The sequence below is a fragment of the Muntiacus reevesi genome, chromosome 2 (assembly GCF_963930625.1).
Source record: "Muntiacus reevesi chromosome 2, mMunRee1.1, whole genome shotgun sequence".
Lineage (NCBI taxonomy): Eukaryota > Metazoa > Chordata > Mammalia > Artiodactyla > Cervidae > Muntiacus > Muntiacus reevesi.
In genome coordinates this window covers 234872599-234887237 of record NC_089250.1, presented here as the reverse complement: position 1 = coordinate 234887237, position 14639 = coordinate 234872599, and positions in this window count along the sequence as shown.

The window sequence follows — 14639 nt, the reverse complement described above, 5'->3', positions numbered from 1 at the left end:
ATTTAGCTGCTCTGTAGGAGTCACAAGCATTGGAGCCCAGAGTCTTAGCCACTGAACCACCAGGGAAGTCCCCTGTGATGTTTTAGAAGCAACGTACCTAGGCAGGCAGATGGCCTGGCCACAGCACCAGAAGTTTTAGATCTATTAACTCAGACCTGGCTTGATTCACATATTCACGTTCTCTGCTGGGCTATCAGCCTTGTGCCCGCAGCTTAGAGAATTCTGTTATCGTGTTGATGGCAAAGGCAGGTCACGGAATCAATGGAGGTGGTTGGAGGGGCCCATTTTGACCCACAGAAGGTTGTGACCGTCAAGAGTTTTGATCTCAGTTTCCCATTTCCAGTTTGCTCAGCATCCGTGGTTGGTGCTAAGTGGTGATCTTTCTCCCTCTCCTCTCCTCTCAGCCACAGACAACTGACAAGGCATGGAGGCCTGGCCCTTCTAGAACCATCAGATCCTCCTGCAGGAACCACTCAGCAGAGAAACTTGAAGAACAGAGTCGATTTTAGATTAAATTTTATTGGAGTAGCTTCACCATGTTGCGTGATTAGTTTCCATTGTACTGCAAAGAGGATCGGCGATACGGACGCACAGGCCCCCTGTCTTCTGGAGTCCTTCTGTCTAGCTTCCTGCAGAGCACTGATCGTGTTCGCTGTGGACTGCAGCAGGTTCTCATGGTCGTTATCTGCTTTATACACGGCATCAGTAGTATGTACACGTCAGTCCTACCTCCACGCCCCGCCTTGGTATCCATACATCTGTTGTCTGTGTTGCTATTTCTGCTTTGCAAGTAAGATAATTTACACCTTTTTTCTAGATTCCACATATATGCCTTAATATATGATATTTGGTTTTCTCTTTCTGACTTACTTCACTCTGGATCTATCCAAATGTCTACAAATGACCCAATTTCATTCCTTTGTATGGCTGAGTAATATTCCATTGTGTGTGTGTGTGTGTGTGTGTGTGTGTGTGTGTATACACACATACCGTATCTTCTTTATCCATCCCTCTGTTGATGGACACTTAGGTTGCTTCCATGTCCTGGCTATTGCAAATAGTGCTGCAGTGAACATTTGGGTGCATGTGTCTTTTTGAATTATGATTTTCTCTGGGTTTATGCCCAGTAGTGGGATTACTGGGTCATATGGTGGAAGAACTCAGTCTTGCTGAATGTAGTGTCCAGGGCTGACATCCTCTCATCCTTAGTAGTGGGAGTTTCTTGTACCCAGGACTTCTCCCAGGGAAGAAAAACTACAAGGTGGGGCCTCTCTAGACTAATTTGTATCATGTGACCATCCTTATATGTGGCATCCACATGTGGAATCTAGAAAAATGGTATAGATTATCTTACTTGCAAAGCAGGTGGAGTAGTGGAGAGTCGGAAGGAATGGAGTATTCTGATTGGTGAGTCCTGGTCCACTTGGAGCTGGGGTTGAGGGGAGGGGGTCAGTCCCATCTGAATCAGCTGGACAAAGAACAGGTTAGGGAGGATGACTTCTCAAGGGAAATTAGGGTGCTGTTATCTGGAGGAGGAGGAGCAGAGCTTGGTGAAAGGCAGAAAATAAAAATAGGTTTCTGCTTTTTCTTACTGACTGCAGCCTGGTTCTCCAAGCCTCAGATACCTTATCTGTGAGATAGGGGCAGTGCAAGGTCCCATCTCACTGGATTAGCCCAAGGATTAGAGAGCTAAGATTTACAGAGTGCTTACCGCACCGACCCAGAGTAAAAGCTCGCTAAATGTTAGCAGCAACAATAATTACAGCTGCTATCACCACCACATCTGCCACCACTATTACAGGGATCTTTACAGCTCCTTCTGGTTCATGGGGTTTTCTGATTTTAACTGTGGTCAGAGGGTCATCATAGGAGATGGCCAGTTCTGCTGACCGCACTGCAGGCCATTGGATAAAGCATCATTAGAAGCACCTTGGTACCATCAGCTCCTGAAAAGCTCCAATGTGGCCCATCCATGTGTTGGTACAGGTGTGGGGAAACCTTCCTCACAGGCCAGCTTTCCCCGGGGCCAACAGATCCCTCCAGGAGTGACAGAGACCCAGTGGATACTCATCTTAATATGGGAAGGAGAAAAAGAAGGATGCAGCTATTTCAGGCCTTCCGAAGATATTCATTCAGTCAACAAATATTTACATGCTGTATTTGCTCACACCACCATAACAAAATACCACTGACTGGGTAGCATAAACAGCAGAAATTTACTTTCTCATAGTCTGGAGGCTAGAAGTCCAAGATCAAGATGCTGGCAGGGTTGGTTTCTCCTGAGGCCTCCCTCTTACTACTTCTCCACATGGTCATCCGTCTAAGAGTGTGAGTTTAAGATGGCTCCTTGTGTGTCCAAATTTCCTCCCCTTACCAAGATGCCAGTTGGATTAGGGCTCATGCTAATTTAACTCACTGAAGCCCTATCTCAAAATATAACCACATTCTGAGGTTCTAGGGGTAAGGGTTTCAGCATAAAAAGTTCGAAAGGATACAATTCAACCCATCATTTCCCTGCTGTGTGCCACACCTTTTTTTTTTTCTTTAGGTAAAAGGGCTATAGAAGTAACCGAAACAGGCAAAAAATAAAAATCCCTGCCTTTACATGGGTCAGAGATGGAGGTGGAAGAGACAGACCATAAACAAACGTGAATATTTAGTATGCTTGGTGATAAATGCTAAGGAGTAAAATAGAGCAGGTATAGAGGGTAGGGAAGAGTTTAATGTTAACTATGGTGGTCAAGAAAGACCTCACTGGTAAAGGGGGTTTGAGCAGAAAACGGAAAAGATTGGTGAACATAGATGCAAAAATCCTCAACAAAATATGAGCAAACTGTACTCAAGAGCACAGTAAAAGGATCACACACCATGACCAAGTGGGATTTATCGCTGGGATGCAAGGATGGCTCCACATATGCAAGTTGATAATACCACAATGTGATAATGCCACATTAACAAAATAAGGGATAGAAGTCACACGATCATCTCAATAGATGCAGAAAAGCATTTGACAAAATTCAACACCCTTTTATGATTAAAAAAAAAAACCTCTCAACAGATCAGGGTATAGAAGGAATTTACCTCAACAAAGTAAGACCATGTATGAAAAGCCCACAGCTAACATCATACTCAGTGGTGAAAAACTAAAAGATCTTTTTAGATCAGGAGCAAGGCAGCCACGCCCACTTGCCACTTCTATTCAACACAGTCCTAGAAATCCTAGCCAAAATAATTTGGCAAAAGAAAGAAGGAAAGCTAAAGAAAGACATCCAGATTGGAAAGGAAGTAAAATTATATCTCTTTTGTAGATGGCATGATCTTATATGTAGAATATGCTAAGCATTCCATTGAAAAGCTGTTAGAAATAATAAGTGAATTCAGTAAAGTTGTAGAATATAACCAACATACAAAAATCAGTTGTGTTCTACAAAACAAGAGTCAGAGAAGGAGCTGGGGACAGGTGAGTCGGTGGCAATGGCTAGATTACCTGGAGTCTCTTAGGCCTTTAGTCTACCTGAGACAGGAAACCGCGGGAGGGTTGAGTGGAGAGTGATGTGGCCTCACTTGAGATTGAATGTGCTCACTGCACTTGCCGCGTTGAGGGCAGATTGAGGGGAGGCGGGGGAAGCCAGAGCCCAGTGGGGAGGCCGGTGTCCTCATGCAGATGAGCGATGTCATCCAGGTCATGGTGGCTTGGACCACGTTGCAGCGGATTGGAGTTACAGTGGAGTGGAGTCATAGCAGTGGAGGCATATGAATGGCTTAGGGATTGTCTGTTCGGTGGCATAATTCTTTGCCGCCCTTCCTCTGTGTGTGTGTGACCTTGCATTTTGCCGCTGGGTGATACTTCCAGTCAGCAAGCAATAGCAACACACCCTCTAATCAGCCAAAGTCTGTGGCTGTGTTAAGTCACTGGTTCTTCCAGGAGGGAAGAGCTAGGGGAGCACTCCCACTGTGGGCGTAGACGGGGCCTCCTACTGCACCCCCGCTGGGATTTAAGACGGACCCCAGCAGATCCAGATACAGGCTGTGAAGATGTGGATGGATGGCGGTTTCAAACCCTCCTGGAAGTTGGGATTTCCCCAGTGGGCTCATCACCTGGCTTATTCTGCTTTATGGAAGGAGCCTGCCCATACCAGCTGACCAGGGCAACCAGTGCGGCCTCCACTCATCAGAGATTAAGATAAATATTTGTCCTGAGAAGCCGGATCACGTGACCCTCAGGTGATGGCCTAACTCTTGAGTGACTGGAATCCCTGGGAATGCTGCATCGCCCACAGACACCTCTGCTCCCGAGTTTCTACCTAAACACAAACCTGATGCCCAGTTGATCACCCTCGTCCTTTGTCACGCGGGCATGTTTGGGCTGGCCGTTTCCTCAGCAGTGTTGCAGCCCTTGAACCGTGCAAGTGTAGAGCCTTGGAGAGGGGGTGTGGCAGTCACCTGCTCATCCCAGCCCCCGATTTCTCCTAATTCCTTCTCCTTACCCTTCATTCCCCAGACCACCTCCCCTGTAGGATAGGATCGGTCAACATGCTTTGGGTCAGCGCCGGAAATGCCACTGTGAGCATGTCATCTCTAATTTCAGATCCCAGACTCTGCAGAAGGGTTCAGCTTTCTGTGGTCATTCATGTTTTAGGGAATGAAGATTCCAAGTTCTGATTCTGATGGGGGTGAGAGGAAGATAGTTGTGCAGGGATAAATAAAGTCAAGCCTGAGAATACCAGTGGGGAGGTGCTGGGGGGCAAAGGCATGACGTTTCTTTGGTGGGGCAGCCCTGGGGAATGGCTTCTGGAATAACATGCACAGTGTGTTGTTGAAGGCATCTTCGGTGAAAGTTTCAGTAAAAATCTCCCTCTTGAATCCGTTTCTTACCTCTGGGGACTTGATGGAGATGTTGAGACTATTAAGCAGCTTTGTGTAAGGGAAACATAACTATTTTAGCTGTGAATTTTTTCAAGAATACAGATGTAGGCACTGGGTTTCAAGAGCAGGGGCCTGTTTAAAATGTACACAGTATTCTCTGTAACAGACATCCTCCGGGAAATTAATTCCTGCTTTGCTACATGCATTCTTCCCGTTGGCCACCAGAGGGCACTCGACCCTCCACAGGAGGCGCTAAGGTCGACCGCCTTTGGATAGACTCACCCAGCACCTTCCCCGCTTGAAGCTGTGTTTGGTGAAACAGGGCAAGGTTTGCCAGCTACTGTCAACTGAAAGGGAAGGGCATATAAATGGTGTCAGGAGAAACTGCTGCCTGTTACGAGAAAATACAAATACATTCATATGAACCCACTAGGATATACAGTAACAGTCTCTGCTGTCACCTTTGTTTAGAGTCACATCGCCACAGAAATCAACAGTGCACCAGGCTTTATTATTCCTTCACGCAGTCTTCATTTCCCCTACTCTACACATTGAGAAGTGTTTGGTACCTTGACACCTCAAAATGAGAGGAAAAAAGTGAGTGTCCTTAAGGTTTACCGAGTATCAGTGAGCAGCAAACAGGCCAGGCTTTGCAGGTGGAAAGTATCAACTGTCCAAATGTGAATTGCACGAACATAATCTTTGAGAGGCCCCCTTCTCCTCACTAACAGTGGCTAGCACCGCAATCACCCTGTTCCACCTGGGGGCTCCTGAGCACGTTCAGCTTCTTTTTTCAACTGGACTCAGGTGGCGGACTTCTCGGGTGGCTCAGTGGTAAAGAATCCACCTGCCAATGCAGTAGACGTGGGTTCAGTCCCTGGGTCGGGACGATCCCCTGGAGCAGGAAATGGCAACCTGCTTCAGTATCCTCGCCTGGAAGATCCCATGGACAGGAGAGCCTGGCTGGCTGCAGTCTGTGGGGTAGCAAAGAGTCAGACACGACTTATGGAATAAAGCACCACCGCCACAACTATGCTGGCATTAAGTACCCAGCAAGTGGCCACCTAGCAAGTGTGATTGATGGCCTCATTGATATTTGTGAGGACAAAAGTCATTGACAGGAAGTCAGCCTTAAGAGTGAGAAGTAGCAGTGGCCAAAATATCCAATGGAAACTCCAAATTTTACTATATACACTGCCAGAGAGTCAAGCCACTTGTGTTAGCACAGACAATGCTTCTGTATTTAATTGTTCATACATAATCATTAGGATGCAATTCTGCTAAATCAATAGTTCAAGGAGACAAAATAAACTCCTCCCCCACACAGTACTCCTGCCAGAAATGCTAAATCTAATCAGGTGTTCAGCCCTTACTGTATTCAAGAAATACAGAGATAGGACTTCCCTGGTGGTCCAGTGGTTAAGAATCCGCCTGTCAATGCAGGGGACACAGGTTCAGTCCCTGATCCGGGAAGATCCCACATGCCATGGAGCGACTGAGCCCATGCCCAACTACCGAGTCCATGTACTGCAACTACTGAACCCATGTGCCTGGAGCCCATGCTCCACAACGAGAGAAGTCACTGCAGTGAGAAGCCCGCGCGCCTCAGTGAAGAGTAGCTCCCACTCACTGCAACTAGAGTCAGCCCACATGCGGCAAGGAAGACCCAGCACAGCCAAAAACAGTAAATAACTAAATCAGGGACAGAGGATCAAGGTAAACAAAGTCACAAGAAATCCATCCTGGTCTGCTCCAGTGGTTCAAATTATGGGGGCAGGAGGAAGAATTGTTCTGTAATAGCGATTAAAGAGACCTAACAAGCACAATGAATAAATCTTGACTGGATCGTGGCTTCAGAAAGTCATAACAATAAAAGCACTTTTATGAAAGGTGACAATAAGGACTATTTACATAGGTATGGGCATGCAGTGCGGGTCGGAATTTAGAGCATTTTCTCAAGTGTGACCGTGGCTCTGTAGGCAGGGGGATGTCCTGGACCTTAGGAGATACATGCCGAGGTACCCAGGAGGGAAGTTCATGATGACCTCAGCTTAGTTTTTTTTAACTGAAATATAGTTGCTTTAAAATATGAAAGTTTCACATGTACAACATAGTGATTCAGTATTGTTATAGACTGTGCTTGTGCTTAGCTGCTCAGTTGTGTCCGACTCTTTGCGACCCCATGGACTGTAGCCGCCAGGCTCCTCTGTCCACAGGGATTCTCCAGGCAATAATACTGGAGTGGGTGGCCATGCCCTCCTCCAGGGGATCTTCCCAACCCAGGGATCGAACCCAGGTCTCCTGCACGCAGGCAGATTGTTCACTGTCTGAGCCACCAGGGAAGGCCCCCCCCCCCACTTTTTTTTCCCATTTAAAGTTATTACAAAATAGTGGCTGTATATCCTTGCGCTGTATAATATGTCCTTGTTGCTTATTTTTTTATACAAAGTAGTTTGTATCTCTTAATCCCCTACCCTTCCTTGCTCCTCCCCCTTTCCTCTCCCCACTGGTAACCACTAGTTTGGTTTCTGTATCTGTGAGTCTGTTTCTGTTTTGTTAGATTTATTCATTTATTTCATTTTTTAATTTCCACACATAAGTGATATCGTGCAGCATTTTTCTTTCTCTATTGGACATATTTCACTAAACATAATACCCTTAGGTCCATTCACATTGTTGTAAATGACAAAATTTCATTTTTTTTAAAGGATGAGCAATATTCCATTGAATGGGTGTGTATACATATACATGTATATATATATTCCATTGTATATATACACACACTCTCACACCACATCTTCTTCATCCATTCATCTGTTGATGGGCTCATGAGTTGCTTCCGTATCTTGGCTATTCTAAATGATGCTGCTACGAACACGTACATGCATATATCTTTTTAAACAGGTGTTTTCATTTTCTTCAGATGTAACACCCAGGAGTGGAATCTATGGGTCATATGGTAGCTACATTTTTATTTTCTTGAGGACTTGCCACTACTTTCCACAGTGGACTATGGCTGCATTTTGTCCACATCTTTGCCAACATTTGTCATTTGTAGACTTTTTGAAGACTGCCATTCTGACAGGTGTGAGGTGATACCTCATGGTGGTTTTGATTTGCATTTCTCTCCTGATTAGCTACAGTAAGCATATTTTCATTTGCCTGTTGGCCATCTGTATATCTTCTTTGGGAAAATGTCTATTCAGGTATTCTGCCCATTTTTTAAATCGGGTTGTTTGTTTTGATATAGAGTTTATGAGCAGTTTTTATATTTTGGGTATTAATGCCTTGTCCATCTCATCTACAAATATTTTTTCCCATTGAGGAGGTTGCCTTTTCTTGATCGTTTCTTTCAGTGAGTTCTCAAATTTAACAAATTTAGGTCCCATTTGTTTATAGTTTGCTTTTGTTTCTTTTGCCTTAGAGGCAAATCCAAATAATCTTGCTACAATATGTGTCAAAGGGTATTCTGCCTATATTCTCTTCTAGGAGTTTTATGGTTTCAGGTTTTACGTTTAGGTCTTTAACCCACTTTGAATCTTTTTGTGTACATGGTGTGAGAAAGTGTTTTATTATCAGTCTTTTACATATAACTGTCCTGTTTTCCCAGAACCACATATTGAAAAGATTATCTTTACTTCAGTGTATATATTCATGCCTCCTTTGTCACAGACTAATTGACCATTTTATACTGTTCATGGGTTTCTCAAAGCAAGAGTTGATCATTAGTGTGTGCACTTATTTATGGCTCTCTATTCTGTTCCATTGATCTCTGCATCGTTTTTTTTGTGCCGGTACCATGGTGTTTTGATTTCTGTAGCTTTGTTGCATAGTCTGAAGTCAGGGAGTATGATACTTCCAGCTTTCTTCTTTTTTCTCAAATTTGCTTTGGCAATCCAGGGTTTTTTGAGGTTCTGTAATGGCTGCCCCTCTTCAGAAGCCACTCTGGGTCCAAGCCACCTTTGTCCCTCACAACTGAGCTCTCCCCTTGGCCTCTGCAGCCCTCCCTCTAGTGTGGAACTGTGCTGCAGAGCGGGCAGGGCCGGTGAGGATGCTCAGCTTAGGCTGAGTTGAGTGCCAGGGTGGGTGAAAGAAGCCTGCTAACATCCCAGGCAGTTTCAGTCTGCCCTCTCTGCCCTGTCTTGGGAGTAAGCAAGCATGTATGCCGTCCTCACAGGTGGAGCCCAGGCTTCCCACAGCCTGCCTGTTAGTCCTCCCAGCCTTCCAGCCAGCCAAATGGACATCTTCCTGGAGTCAGACCCACTCCCCTAGGGCTGGTGTGGCCAACATATGACTCAAACTGCTTACGCCCCAGGGAGGATCTCAGCCTATGAATCCCCCTCCTCCCCTGAGTCCTCTCCCAGGGGCATAGATCCTGACCGGATGCATTCTCTTCCCTTCCTACCCAGGTCCATGTGCATCTTTTTTTACAGCCTTGATTGAACATATCTTTCTGCCAATTTCCAGTTAGTTTTCAGTCAGAATTGCTCCACATGTAGATGTATTTGATGTGTTTGTGGGGGGAGGTGAGTTCCCCATCTGCCATCTTGGTTTTCCTCTGCAACTTATTTTTAAATGATTTGGGAGGAAAAAATTGGACAGTAAAAGGAAATACAGCAAAACTGTTACACCATTAATACGTTGTTGACCTGGGTGGTGAGTTTAAGGATAGTCCTTTTACTCTACTTTTCTCTATGACTGAAAATTTTCATAATAGAAAGTTGGAATATAGAAATGAGAGTGATTACATCATTTACTTTGGGTGGCAGACTCAAAATCATTGGGACTTCTTGACTTTCACAGATCTGTATTTACCTATTGTAAGAAAGAAAGGCGTCTGTCAGGTAGAGTACTTTGCCCACAGCAGACCCTGAATTATCAATATTTATTAATGGATGAATATTGCTTTCTCCATTTTTTCCTTTTCTGAAATCTACCTCTCTGGCTAAAACTAACCTTAAGCCTTCATCATCTCTCCAAATGCTCTGAAACTGCAGAGTGAGGTGATTTTGCATACAATGCCAGTCAGAGAACGGGAGTTCTTGTGGCTGGTGGAATAGCCAGCAGCACGCTAAGAGTGGGTGGTTATTTGCAGCGTCAAGCCACGTTCAAAGCACTGTTTGGTTTATAAAAGAAAATCAGTTCTCTTCTGGCCCTCTGTGAACTGCAATGCTGTATATCGATTGCTTTTTCCTAAGGTGTAAATACTCACAGTGGTCTGTCAGCTACTCTGATTTAGATTTGAAGTATTGTATTCTGTAAAATTCATCTATTTCATCTACCTATCCAATAATCCAACCATCCACTCACTAATTTATTCAAGAGTCAGGAGTTAGAGGAACTAGGTCAGGGAAGAAAATGTGATGCAACCCAAAACTAGAAGCACATTTATGATGTTATAAGCGAAAACTGTCATTATCAGTGAGGATGCAGAAAGGATAAAAGCCACACCATCTTCTATAGCAGTTTCTCAAATTTAAATCATTGTCAAAAATTCGTGATTTCTGCCGTATCTGAGGATCATTAACTATAATACTTAATATCCTCCCTTAAACCTATTCACTTTAAAATAAAGATTACTGTGGTCTCAGCCTAAACATTCATATCCATAAAGTCTTGGTAGTGATATGTTATTGCATTTTTCTCTGATATATTAAAATAAATACACAGTTATATAATCATCTCAAGTATCTTTAACAGTAATCATGTAAACAGTGATATACATGCCATATTATGTAGGAAAAGGATTTAGGAGGTAAATGAAGTGAGCTTTAAAATACTGGCTCATGTATATGAAACACACATTTCAACTAACCATCATTTGACCCTTTCCTTCTGTTCAGGCCTTCCTTTAGTAGTAAATCAGTGATCTAAACTGGCTTTGTACAGTTAATTTCCCAGAGACCAAAAGAAAAATGGACTCAGTGAATATTTTGCTTATTGGAACATGGGCAGGAGTCTTGACTACTCATAGAGATCGCAAGTCTACTGAAGTCCTGGTGCAAGAATGCTTTTTAATAATTTAAAATTCTTTAAATGTGTTTTAAAGTTATTTTTTATTATTTATTGGCTACGTGGCATGCAGGATCCTAGTTCCCCAACCAGGGACCACACTCATGCCCCCTGCATTGGGAGCACGGAGTCTTAACCACTTGGTCACCAGGGAAGTCCCAAGAATTCATCTTTTGACACAAATATCAGATATGCTCCAAAAGGTTAGACTAATGAATATAAAATGAGTGATTAAAAATGTTTTACAGGTAAGGTTTAGGGTCAGTAGCTTTTTTATTTTTTTCTTAGTACTTTATATTTTAGTCTTGAAGAAATGGTACCTCAAGGCTACCTTTTCATTTCCCTTTAAATAAATCATCCTCATTTTCATAATCAGCTCCTTGGTGCAGATCTGGAGGCATCAGATTGGTTGGTATTTTAAATATACTGTAGTTGCTTCTGAAGGAAATCAGTCCTGAAGATTCATTGGAAGGACTGATGCTGAAGCTGAAACTCCAATACTTTGGCCACTTGATGTGAAGAACTGACTCACTGGAAAATATCCTGATGCTGGAAAATACCCTGATGCTGGGAAAGATTGAAGGCAGGAGGAGAAAGGGATGACAGAGGATGAGATGGTTGGATAGCATCACTGACTGGAGGGACATGAGTTTGTGCAAGATCTGGGAGTTTGGTGATGGACAGGGAAGCCTGGCGTGCTGCAGTCCATGGGGTCTCAAAGAGTCGGACAACAACTGAGCAACTGAACTGAACAGAGTTGCCTCTGCCCTTCATTTGTCAAGAATCCGTTTCATACCCACCACACGTAGGCATTGCACTGGATGCTGGGGAGGCCAGGAACAATGAAACAGACATGGTGCCTGCTTCATGGAGCTTACTATATAGTAGAGAGATAGATACTAACAAGTCATCTCCCACATAGACAGAAAATTGCCCTCAGGAAGTGGTGTTTGAGCAGAGACATGTTGTTGTTTAGCCGCTGTGCCCCGACTTTTTGAGAAAAGGATGGTGCAGACAAAGGGAACACCCGAGTCCCTTCTTGTGGCGGGGCAGACTGGGAGAGCATCACATGTCCAAGGAATTAAAAGAATGTGAGTGGCTGGAGCCTAGACCTATGGGGCTGGACAGATAGGCCCTGCCATGCCAGGCCCACGGTGACTATATTGCCCCAAGAACAGGAAACCACTGAAGGGAAAGACTCAACAAAAATTAAGGCTCTGTTAGTCAGGAAGAAGGGGGAAATAGTTAACAACACACAGGCAAGAGAACTTAAAGAAACACCCCCAAACATTGCCTAACTGAAACCGAACTATTTCCCCATCCCTCCACCCCTGCAAACACCATGGCTTTTACTGTTTCTCCTCTTAGTGAAAGTCCTCACCATTCATCCAGTAGGTCAAGTCAAAATCTAGGCTTCATCCATGACACACCCCTTGTCTTCATCCCCGTATCTAATCCACGGGCGAGTCCTGTCTATCCACCTCTTGAATATCTGAACTCATTCACTTCCCCATCTTGACCATCAAATTCATGCAGCTGTCTCTTGCTGAACTGCAGCGTTTCCCCAAGTACTCTCGTGACCCCACAGTCTGTTCTCCAGGCAAAGCTGTTGCTGTTTAGTGACTCAGTTATGTCCAATTCTGCGACCCCATGGACTGTAGCCTGCCAGGCTCCTCTGTCCATGAGATTTTCCAGGCAAGAATACTGGAGTGGGTTGCCATTTCCTTCTCCATGGGTCTTTTCAAAATACAAACCAATCATGTCACTCCTCTGCCTAAAGGCCAGGGATGAGGGTAAATCTTGCTGAGCCCCTAGCCAATCATGGCAGACTCATTCCACTTGACCTTGATTGGTTTCACTGTGGGCAGAGACCAGCGCGTGACTTGTTTCTGGTCACTGAAATGTGAGCATTGCTTCTGGGGAGCTTCTGGGAAAGGTATCTTTGCTCTGTGAAAGAGATCTGTGGAAGAAACAGATGCTTTCTGTTTTGCTAGCCATTATCACACCTGGGTGTGTCTAAGGAACCATTCCAGGCACTGGAAGGAAAGCAGTGCCTGAAATCCAGACTGCCACCGCTGGACCCTGCCCTCCCGTATGAGGCAAATCTCCTTGCTATGCAAGTCGATTTGAGTTGGATTTTCTGGCATGTGCAACTGTAAGGATTTTGATACGTGTCTGAAGCATCCAGTGCCGAAATGGGCAGTTGGATACCTGGAGTTGAAGCAAAGTGGAGAGGTCTGAGCTGGAGAAATATATGTGAGTCCTTGGTGAGGCTTAGGGAAGAGATGAGATTGTCAAGAAGGAGGGTTGAAGGTGGGATCAGAAAAAAGTTTAGGAAAGAATGATGAGACTGCCAAGAAGTTGAGGAGGGATTGGGTCAGAGAGGTGCCAAGGGAGATCACCTGTGGCCAGGAGAAAGGACTTCCTGCTCATCTTCCTCTTTATATTGACTGGGACTAATAGTAAGGGCATTACTACATTCCCGAGTGTATTTTAACTGGACAAACGGAAGTGGCTCAGGAATGTTTTCACTAGAGGAGGAAGTTGGATTTCAGAACCAACCCTTGGGATTAGGAGCGTTTGGCTGTCTGCCATTTAACAAGGAGGTCATTTTACCAGAATGTGAAAGGCCACCAAAAATTGAACAAAACAGCCAGATCAGAGAACATTTCTCCTCTTCTGAGTGTAAGATCCCGAATTTAGGTGGGGATTGGAAAAGCACCCCAAGAGGAGGCACCATTATAAGAAAAGCCTCGGAGGTGTAAAAGCCAAGGGCAACCGCCACAGAATGAGGCCGGAGAGAAACGTGGGAAATGAGATGGGAATATGGGAAGGAGGCCAGCACAGAATGTGCCTTGTGAATCAGGCTGCGTTTAGACTTTATTCAGTCTGAAACGACGCCCGTGAAAGGAGTTAGATGTGGTGAAGATGTTCCAGATCACCTTTGTTAGGTAAAAAAAAAAAAAAATTAAAAAATCAGAGGACCGGGAGCTTCGTTACCGTGCAAGAGGTTCTCAGTCCTCAAGGCATACCAGAATCGCCAGAGGAAGTTACGACAAATGTAAATTCCTGGTACTCATCGCCCCTCGGATTCGGATTTTATAGGTCAGGCCCGATAGGTATACTTTTTAAAAGCCCTTCTGGCAGCTAGGCTACTGCCAAGGGGTGACTTCGGAGTTTGGTCCCGTTTTCTGTACCTATGCGCTCCTCCACTCTTTGACATAGAAAACGGGCATTTCTCAAGGATACACCAACCGTTCTCCCAGGTTCTCCCAACCTGACAGCGGCCCCAGCCCCTCCCACTGCGGGCCGGCCAGACCGAGTCGGCCCGACGTGGCGGTCTCCGGCCTGGCGGCGCAGCCGGAGACTGAGGGACGAGCGAGGGCGGGCACCGGGGCGGTCGGGCGGCGGCCGGCCCCGCCCCCAGGCTCCCTGTTCGGGACTCGGGCTCCGCGACCCTACCCACCCCTGACTCAGGCTTGGGAAACCCGCAGTCACAGCCTTCGCGACTAGCACCGGCGGCCACGCAGAGGCCCGTGGGCGGGTCTCCATGGTGACTGGCAGACGCTAGCACCAATTATGTCCTGGTGCTTGTTTCCGCCCCCCTCCCTCTCCCCCTCCCCCCAAGCACAAGCCCCCCCTCCCCCGCTGGGAGCGATACTTCTGTGACTGACATTTCTCTCCGGGCGCTGTTACGTAAGGGGAGGCTCAAGCGCGGCCCCACCCGACCCGAGCAGATTTGACTGGCAGGACCTTTAGTC